This window comes from Leptonychotes weddellii, chromosome 2 (assembly GCF_054177405.1).
Source record: "Leptonychotes weddellii isolate Sample4059 chromosome 2, ASM5417740v2, whole genome shotgun sequence".
Lineage (NCBI taxonomy): Eukaryota > Metazoa > Chordata > Mammalia > Carnivora > Phocidae > Leptonychotes > Leptonychotes weddellii.
In genome coordinates, this window is record NC_138370.1 from 138,883,122 (window position 1) to 138,893,453 (window position 10,332).

A 10,332-nucleotide genomic window follows, 5' to 3' on the forward strand; every position below is an offset into this window, starting at 1 on the left:
GAACCATGAGAGACGATGGACTCTGAGAAACAAACTGAGGGTTCTAGAGGGGAGGGGGGTGGGAGGATGCGTTAGCCTGGTGATGGGTATTGAGGAGGGCACGTTCTGCATGGAGCACTGGGTGTTATGCACAAACAATGAATCATGGAACACTATATCTAAAACTAATGATGTAATGTATGGGGATTAACATAACAATAAAAAATTAAAAATAAATAAAATGAATTGCTACTGATAACTTATGATTTCTCTGAGGTCAAGATTTTGCTTTGGCATTACCATGGAACACATGAGGAGACAGAAATATTCCATCCTCTGCAGGCAGAAGGGCAAGCACTTCTGTTCACATTCTCTTACCCACCTGGGCAAATGCCATGTTAATAAAGACACCTCCACATTAGAGAAGATGAATGTGGTCTTATAGCAGCTTTTTTAAAATTCAGAGTTTATTATCATGTTTATTATTATTTAAATTATAATGTAAAGTTATAATTTATCAATGAAAAGATTCAAAAATATAAAAGAGTTTAGTGTAATAAATGAAATCTCTTCTCTGCTCCCATCCCTATCTTGGTCCTCAGGGGTAATTATTTTCAAGGTTCATGTGTGTCCTTCTATGCATATACGTATGAAAAGTATTATGTGATTCTTGAAGAAAATTTAAGTCATCCATATTTTTCTTACTGAGGAATAATCACTGTTAAATTCTGATGTGGGGGTGCCTGGGTGGCTCAGTCAGTTAAGTTTCTGCGTTCTGCTCAGGTCATGATCCTGGCGCCCTGGGATCCAGCCCCACATCGGGCTCTACCCTCAGTGGGGAGTCTGTTTCTCCCTCTGCCTCTGCTCCTCCCCACTGCTTGTGTTCTTTCTTGGTCTCAAATAAATAAAAAATCTTTAAAAAAATTCTGATGTGTACACTTCTAGTCTGTTGCTATATACAAGCACACGCATACCGACATTTTAAAACTTTTTGAAACACAAGCTCATAAAGAATTTTAAGGATTGTTGTAGCCTGGGGTCCTCATTTTAGACCCCGAAGAATTCTTGTAACTGGATGTAAGAACTAGCTAGCACTACAGATTGCTCCCATTCGTTGGAATTTAGCTTTTGACTTGAGTTGCTAGGAAGGGTGAAAGCATCACCTACTACATTGCATTCAGCAGTGTTTTTAGATCAGAGAAACTGATTTGGATGATTCATCTTTGTTGAAACTCAATTTTGGTGTCTGCCTCCCTCCTGACCTCCCCCAAGCAGTTCTTTCATTCAGAATAACATTTAACAAAAAGCATAACTCAGAAAAAAAAAATGGGAGAGTTTCTTCAGTAAACATAAAAGCCTTATGTTCTGTTTGAAGCTAAGACCTGGAAAGTTGTAATTCTTTCTATCAAAATGAATTGTTGTTACCAGACTGTTGACTTCAGACCCTTACTTTCTTGGTATTTTCTCAGCCCTAGATAGGAACATTACACGTGGTAAATATTGAATTGTCATTTGAAGTATTCAAGGGTGTTTTAAGACTTTTTAATATTGTGGATGTTCTTACTTTTGGAAAATTTATGCTGAATCATGGCAAACACATTAAAATGCATTCACATTAAATAGATTATTTTTTGGTTATTTTAGCTATTTATTGTAGCTGTTTTTTTGCTAAGTATTTTTAAAAATAATTTTGAGTTTGCTAAGATTAAGTTATTTTGCTCTAATGAGTCATACTTTTAAAATTTCTCATATATTTTTGGTACTCTTTAGAAAGCTCACTGCGACTATAGTATTCAAGGTGTAAAGTAGCTATAATGTTTTTGTTTCTAAGTTTTGGAAGACTCTTTTCTGTTCTCACGAACAAGGGTTTAACGAGATTAGAATGATCAGAATCACATTAGAACACACAGAATAATCTGTTGTTCAGGTCTTCCTCCCAGAGATTCTGATTCATTTGATGTAAGATGGTGGCAGGTACCAGGATTTTTTCGAAGCTCTCCAGACTCAGGAGATTCTAACGTGTAGTCAGGATTGAGAATCCCCAGATTAACCTTAATAAATACTCAAATAAATTAATTACTAAACAAAATTTTAAAATAAAAATAAAATATATTACGTAGGTATATAATACATATACATAGTATAATATAAATAATACATAAATATATAATTATAACATAATATATAAGATAAATATAACTATATAATAAATAGAAATAGAAATAAAGATAAATTCTTTAACACAAAACAAGAGCAATATATCTAATTCATGGGCAATACTTTCAAAAAGTCTAAAATTCTGGTGCTTGCATCAATATGTCATAATAACCTTGCCATTAAAAAGTAAATTAATAATTTGCTGAGTGAATTGAGATTGCTGGACAGTCTGCCACTTGTACTCAAGGAGAAGGCTTCTGACACTACAGCAGAACACTGGGTACAGAGCATGGTGCAAAACCTCATGGTGTTGACATATCAGGAAGACTCTGTCACAATCACATGCTGGAAGAAATCTTGTGTTGCCAAATGTGGCTGTGGAGGATCTTTTCAATACTTCCTTAAGATGCACATAATCAAGATCTGTCTTTAGAAGGTAATTGACTGAAGACAGGAGACTGGGTCGTATAATCTCTTGAGGGCCCCCATAGTACTAGGAGTTTCATCTCACAGAATCGACAGCACTAAGGAGTCAACTGACACACTGTCCCCTAAGAATTATTGTCAGGAGTAACTCCAAATATGACCCAGGATTAGTTCCTCATGGGTTTATTCTCTTATGATCATGAGCTGAAAGACATGAAGCATTTGATATTGGACATCAGATCAGGAAGAAGATATCGAGGCACAGAGGATAGTTTTGGGTGAAAATATGAAATTGATTGATCCTCAAATATATCATCCTAGGAGCCTCGTCAAGAGATGGTCAAAACTTGGATGGTTGATTTAAAATAAGAACAAACTAGCAAGAACAGATATGTTAGGAAAGAGTAATTGGCAAGATTGTGAGATGCTCCGAATGGGAGAGCTGAAAGATAAGAAGTAGCTTTGTGACTCTTTTACCGGGAGGTATATTTTAGTAAGCGATGAACCAGCATTAAGAGTCTTCTTTCAAGTGTAACTTTGGATTCATTCTGCCCTGGCTCAAATCCTGGCTCTACCACACACAAGCTGTACGGCATTGGGCAAGTTACTTAACCTCTCTGAGTCTTACTTTCTACATCTATGAAATAAAGATAATAATAGTACCTACCTTGCAGGTTGCTGGTGAGGATTAAAGGAGTTAACACATGTAAAGTGTTTACAACAGGGCCTGACACAAGGTAACTCAATAAATGTTAGTTATTGCTATGATAATAACATTGGATGAAGAGGAAGTATTTCACAGGAAGAACGAAAAGTCATGTCTTCAATTAATTAGAAGTTTAGAGAAAGCAATTATGAAAACTGCACAAAGCCTGTCCTCTATCTCACAATATGTTGGGGAAGAAAGACACACATAACCCCAATAAATCTGATGTAAGGCAGAGTATCATATATGCTACAACAGATATTGAATAATGGGTTTTTGGAGTATGAGGAATATTGTGATCATTGGTTGGTTGTCTCCTTAACAACCATTTCCCTTTGCTTTCTTAAAATCTTCCAGGGAGCACCTGGGTGGTTCAGTTTGTTAAGCATCTGACTCTTGATATCAGTCAGGTCTTGATCTCAGGGTTGTGAATTCAGGCCCCCCATTGGGCTCCAAACTGGGTGTGGAGCCTACTTAAAAAAATCCTCCAGATTTTTCTTTGAGAAATAATCCCTTCCCCATTTCAGTGATATGTTTTTGATGTTATCAACCCCACTCTGAATTGCAAGGATGGGCTCTGATTGATCTAAGCCTATTGGCATCCTTCCTCCCAGCTATGATCGAAATGGTTTATTTCCTCCCCGCCCCCCACTCCAATCCATAGGTTGAAATTCTCACTTCCAAAGTTGATGGTATTGGTAGGTGGGGTCTCTGGGAGATTTATTAGGTCATGAGGGTGGAGTCCTCATGAATGGGATTAGTGTTTTTATAAAAAAGACCACAGGGGACCCTCTCAACCTCTTCCACCATGTGAAGACATAGCAAGAAGATGGCTTTCTATGAAGCAGGAAGTGGACCTCACTAGACACCAAACCTGCTGGCACCTTGATCTCAGACTTCCCCACCTCCAGAACTTGGAGAAATAAATTTCTGTTGATTATGAGTCACCCAGTCTGTGGTTTCTTGTTATAATAATCTAAATGGGCTAAGACACTGCCCCTGTAATTGGTGTAGGGATGTAGACAAATAAGATACAAGGAGAATTTTGCTGAAGACAAAGAGTCTTCCTCAGTATTTCTCAAGTGCTTCCAGCAAAGAATTTTCTCTTTCTGTGGACAGTGTATTGTGAGGATGTACAACCATTTTTTTTTTCCCAACTATGAAGAAATCCTGAGAGCAGAATTGAGAAATCACAGAAAAATGGCAGGATGACACACTGAGACTCTTGACAAAACTATCTGAAGCCAGTCTATAACTTAAAGCAACATGATCCTATACATTAAGCCAGCTCAAGTTGGCTTTTCTGTTGCTTAAAACCCAAGAAATCCTGACTGTTGTAGTCTGGGAGACAGTAATTCACGTGGGCAGGGCAGGAAGGGTAGGGATGGAAGAAACTTCTTGGGGCCTGGTTTTGAAGAGATGCCAGCCTCCTACAGGCAGATAGTAGAATAAAGTACATACCAAGCAAAGAGAACACCTTGAGCATAAGCCTGGAAACAAGAAAATATGAGGCATTTTCTGGAAGTGGTCAGTGGACCCTGTCTGGCTGGAATATACAGTATGTATGTGGTACATTGAAAGGTAACCTAGAAAAACAGGAATCAGGCAAAGAATGAAGCCTTTGAACACCAGGCTTAGGATTTGGGGCTTTATGCTGTGTGTAAATGCCAATTGTCAAAGATAAAAGACAGCTGACCCTTGTGTTTTAGAAAGATAACTCTGGCAGCAGAGTGATGGATGGATTGGAATATTCCAGGACAAAGGCAAAATGGTCATGAGTCAGGGCAGTCTGATGAACAAAAATAGGGGGTGGATAATATGAAAGATGTAAAGACTGTAGACCAGATTGGATTTGGGTGGAAAGGAAAAGGTAGGGGAATGTCATGCCTACCAGGTATGGAGTATAAGTGTCTAGAAGGACTTTGTCCTTGGGAAGGCTGGAGGAGACAGTGTAGGAGTGAAGTGATGAAGAGTTCAGCTTTTGGACACTTCAAATTTAAGACATCAGTGGAACATACACATAGAGATGTGTAGGAAGGGTTGGAGATTAGAGTCTGGAGTTACCGCAGGAAGTCAGAGCTGGAAAACACAATTTTGCAAGTGATTCCTACAAAGAAGATAAATGATGGCATGAAGGGGAATGAGATCCCTGAGAAAGTTGTAGAAAAGTACATAGGATGATGACCAAACATGGATGTGGAGATTCCCTATGTTTAGGGTTGAGCAAAGGAGCTCAAGCCTCTGAAGGGTGTTGGCTGGAGAAGTAGGTGTGTACAGTATTAGGAGCATCAAACAAAGGCAGAGCTTCAAAAGGGACTGGACAACAGGATGGATATTGTGGAGATGCTGGGCAGAGTCAAGACTGAGAAGAAGCTATTGTCCTTGAAGAGAGAAGGTGAAAGATGGCCTCTGCTCTTTCAAGAACCTCTATGATGAAGGAAAGGTAAAAGTCACAGATAAGGAAGTAGCTTTAGGGAAAAGCAAGGTCAAGTTTTCTTAGGATAAGGAAATGTAAGTGTTTTGTACACAATCCAAAGACCATTCTAATGTCTAATATTTTTGATGTGTTGCTTTGTTGCTAGACTCATTTTCTCCACATCTGGAACTTCTATTTATATTATGTGGTCAGATGCATGAAATGACTCCCTTATGGCCTTTCATGTGCCTATAACCAGCCTGACCAATTTTTAGATGATTATCAGTTAGATCTGAAGTTGTATTTTTTATCCTATTTAAAAATTTCCCTCTGTGTGGAGTTTTCCTTGGTGAGTAGTTTCATTTGGTGTTTTTTTTTTTTTTTATGTGCATCAAGGTAGTGAAGTATTAAAAGTGAACATTCAGAAACACAGCTCAGAGAAAGAATTTTTATTTGTGCCTCAAGGGACTACTCATTAATGTTTTGGAAACTTTGGAGACTATATTTATATACAAAGAACATAAAACTTTTCTGCTGTCATTGACTAGCTCTTAATGTTGGTGAAGCAACATTACTGGGAAACACTCTTTATTCTGTAAAAATGTGAACAACACTGAAAACTGGTACAACTAAGCTGGAAGTGTATATATTTTTCCTGTGAAGGATGAGTGACTTGTAACTATTCTCTGGGAAACAAAGGCTTTTTTTTTAAAATGCACTATTCAGTTCTTGAAAAATTTTGATAAGCTTTTAAGAGGGGAGATGGTCTTAATTCACTGGAAAATGGTTACAATCTACAAAAGGCACAGACGTGAAATTCAAGTCACACATTTCTTGTATAGCACATGCAAATCTAAGAAATGCTTTTTTCTTTTTCTTCATTACTTAAAATCAAAACAAAACTCCAATCGCCCCTGCTTAATAAATTAAGAACCCTTTCATTCTCTCTGTGTCTCTGTTGCCATTGTATAGTTCTCTTTATTTCAACAAGTTGCTCTCTGTAAAGATAACTGTGATGGATACCCAAGAGACATGTGATTCTGGGGGGAAAAGGTGAAGGAGAAATAAAGACCAGCAGAAAGGAAAATGACAAAAATCATTTGAAATTTATCAATGTATTGAGAGGTGAGTGTGCACGGAATGTTAGGCCCGGAGGATACAAAATGAATTTGACCTAATAGTTGCTTTTGAGGGAGAATCATTCACATAAAGATATGACTATATGACTATATTACATGTGGTATATCATATTATATAAGTGCTGTGTGTATATAGGAAAAGGAAAGCAATTTCTGAGCTCTGTGAATAACATAGTAGTTCATATTAATTTGTCTAGGATACAGTATAAATTCAGTATAGCTCTCTGGATATATTTATTAAATGTATGACTATTAAAATATGAATTTAAGAATGATCATGTAATGTACATGATAAATAGCTAGCATCTATAATTTGCACTCCATGGTATCTTTGACAATAGTTCTATTTAATTAGACATGTCACCCTAAGTCTATAGTATACAAGATACATTTTATTAAATAAGCATCATCATTATGCACTTCACCATTCTTATTAAAACTTAACAATTCTTATTAATAATTCTTATTAAAACTTAACAACCATCCTTTTAAACTCAACTACCTGCTCAGGTAAGACTTAACCCCTGACTGTTTCTTCTGGGAAGATTTCAACTGAAGAAGACTTGGAACAAAAAAGTTAAACATACCACTCGGGAAGGACATTTGAACTGAGTATTGAAGGATGACTAAAAGTTTTCCAGGAGACCAGGACAAAAAAAAATCCATGGTGGAAAAGAAATGTCCCAAATATACAAATGATTATGTATATAGTAACAACTACCTTTCTTTAAAAGAAAAGATCAGTGGTACAGAGGTTGGGTGGAAGGTGAAGATCCAGTCAGGTTGGGATTCCTGGTGTGGGTGAAGGGGAGATCTTATTACCTGCCTTTCACTCATTTTTTTTTCCTGTGTAGAAAGTATCTTTCTTTTTTTTTAATCTTATTTTATTTAAATTCAATTACTTAACATATAATGTATCATTAGTTTCAGATGCAGAGTTCAGTTATTCATCAATTGTATATAACAGCCAGTGCTCATTACATCACATGCCCTCCTTAATGCCCATCACCCAGTTACCCCATCTCTCCACCCACCTCCCTTCCAGCAACCCTCAGTGTGTTTCCTCTTTATTGGTTGTTTGTCCCACAGTGATTCTCTTAAGTCACCCTTGGCCTTCTATCTACTTGGGAAAATGGAAGTGATCATTATAGAGAGGCTAAGGAAGCCAGTGGCATTGACTGACTCAGTCTCATCCCTTGAAAGAGACCAGCCCTCAATAAGAAACTGTCTCTATATGGTTGGAGGGGGTCTCTCTTAGATGTTTAATACCTCTTTGCCTTCCAATTCTGATTCCACCACTTGTTGTGGGATTTTGGAAAAGTTAAACCTTCTTTTTTTTTTTTTTTAAAGATTTTATTTATTTATTTGAGACAGAGAGAATGAGAGAGAGAGAGAGCACATGAGAGGGGGGAGGGTCAGAGGGAGAAGCAGGCTCCCTGCTGAACAGGGAGCCCGATGCGGGACTCGATCCAGGAACTCCAGGATCATGACCTGAGCCGAAAGCAGTCGCTTAACCAACTGAGCCACCCAGGCGCCCTGGAAAAGTTAAACCTTCTAAATCTCACCCCCCCCCCCGCCCCCCGCCATTGCCACAAGCCACTATGAGTATCTTCTACATTGGGTTATTCTGAACATTAAAATAAGATAATCCAAGGAAACTACCTGGCATATAATAAGTGCTCCCCAACTCTCCTCCTCCGTCTTTAAAAAATAAAGAGTGTCTTGACTTCTATTATGTCATTAACTAACGGTGAGAAAACTATGTATCAATTGTTTGCAAACAGATAAAGCAACTTTTTTGGTAAGACTTTTAGGAAGGCAAAGGAATACTACGAAAGTTAAAAATAATTTCTTGTCTTTACTTCTCTTCTTTACTAAGAATTGCTAATAGTGCTCACTGCCCTCATGGGAAGTTGTAAGGATAAAGCAAGGGATGAAGTGAAGTATTCAGAACAGTGTCTGCCCAAAGGATGTGCTCGATGAGTGTTGGCTACTTTTATTATTTTCTAACATCCTTTTCTGGTGCTGTGTGAATTTTCAGTTGATTATTTAAATTCCCTGCTTGCTTTCCACATTTAAAAATTGTTGTATTTATCCTATGTGAGCTATAACAAGAAACTATATGGGATAGTTTAGGGAGGGCACATAGACATACCTATTTAAAGTAACTGGGATTTTTCCTTTGTGGGTGACAAGTGATGAAATTCTGTTTCATCTGTTTCACAAAAAGGATGAGGAGTTTTTTTGTATTTATTAGAATGTAAGATTTTATGAATAAAACCAACCACTAATAGAAACATGCAAGTCAAGCCTGGCTTTGTGGTGACCTAGCCTTTTTTTCCCTTGAATATACAAATATATTTTGAGTTTAAGTTGAAAAAATAAATCACACAGACAGTGAAATAAATGTGGGTGTGGAAGGAAGGTGAATGAGAGATGAAGGGTATGCTCATAATTTCCCATGGCATGATAGTCGTGAGTACAGATGTGCTATGAAATCAAGTCAACATCTGGCAAGTCACAGGCTCTTGTAAGTTACAGCATAAACAAATACTGGAAACAAAAGGAGTAAACATGAGAAAATATGCAAATATGTAATCAACAAATGGCAGTATTTGAAAATATAACAGCCACTAGAAGAGTTGATCTTTATATTTTTTATTTGTAAAAGCAACACTTTCTTCTTTTGATTAACTCTTATAGAAATATATGAAATAAAACGTGCAAATTCTCATCCATCTGCCTCTTTGCTTCAACCGTTTCCCAGAGGTAATGTCAAGATACTGACAGTGGAAAAGTTAGTGATGGTATCTAGATCAGGCATCACTTTGGTTATAGTTACTTAAAATTTTTTAGCGTGGAAAATTTTAAACATGTAAAAGTAAAGAATAGTAAAATGAACCCATATATACTCAGCAACCAACTTCCACAATTATTAAATTTTTGCTAGTCTTCATTTTTACTTTTTAACATACGAAGTCCAACATGCTTGTGGTGATGGAGCCAAATTTGGCATCACGGAGTATAATTTATGTAGTGTGCTTTGGTGATATGAACAATGTATATTCTATGTGCACAAGAGCCAAAGAAGTAGCTGGAATACAGAGCAGTCTGCGATTGGTTAAAGTTGCCCTAGATGGAGCTACATGATGACTGCTCATTTATGCTCATACTGCCTTTATTTTCACCATTGTAACTGTAGTCTCTATCATTGTGCCGAGCACACAGTAGGTGCTCAAAAACTGAAGGAGCCCTATTTGCAGTGTAGATCTCTGTAGTACAAAGGCGGCCACACACTGTGGCGTGACTAACCCTCGCAGAATGCTTCCCAATGTATCAGGGGCTTACTACGTGCTAGCTGCCCGTGCTCACCAGCTGTTGGGTCCTGTTCTAAATGCCTTACATGCAGTAACTCATTTAATTCTTGCAAAAACACCCTAGGAAGAAGGTACTATTGTCACCTTTTGTGTCTTATAGGTATGCAACCAGTAAGTGAGTCAAGATCACAT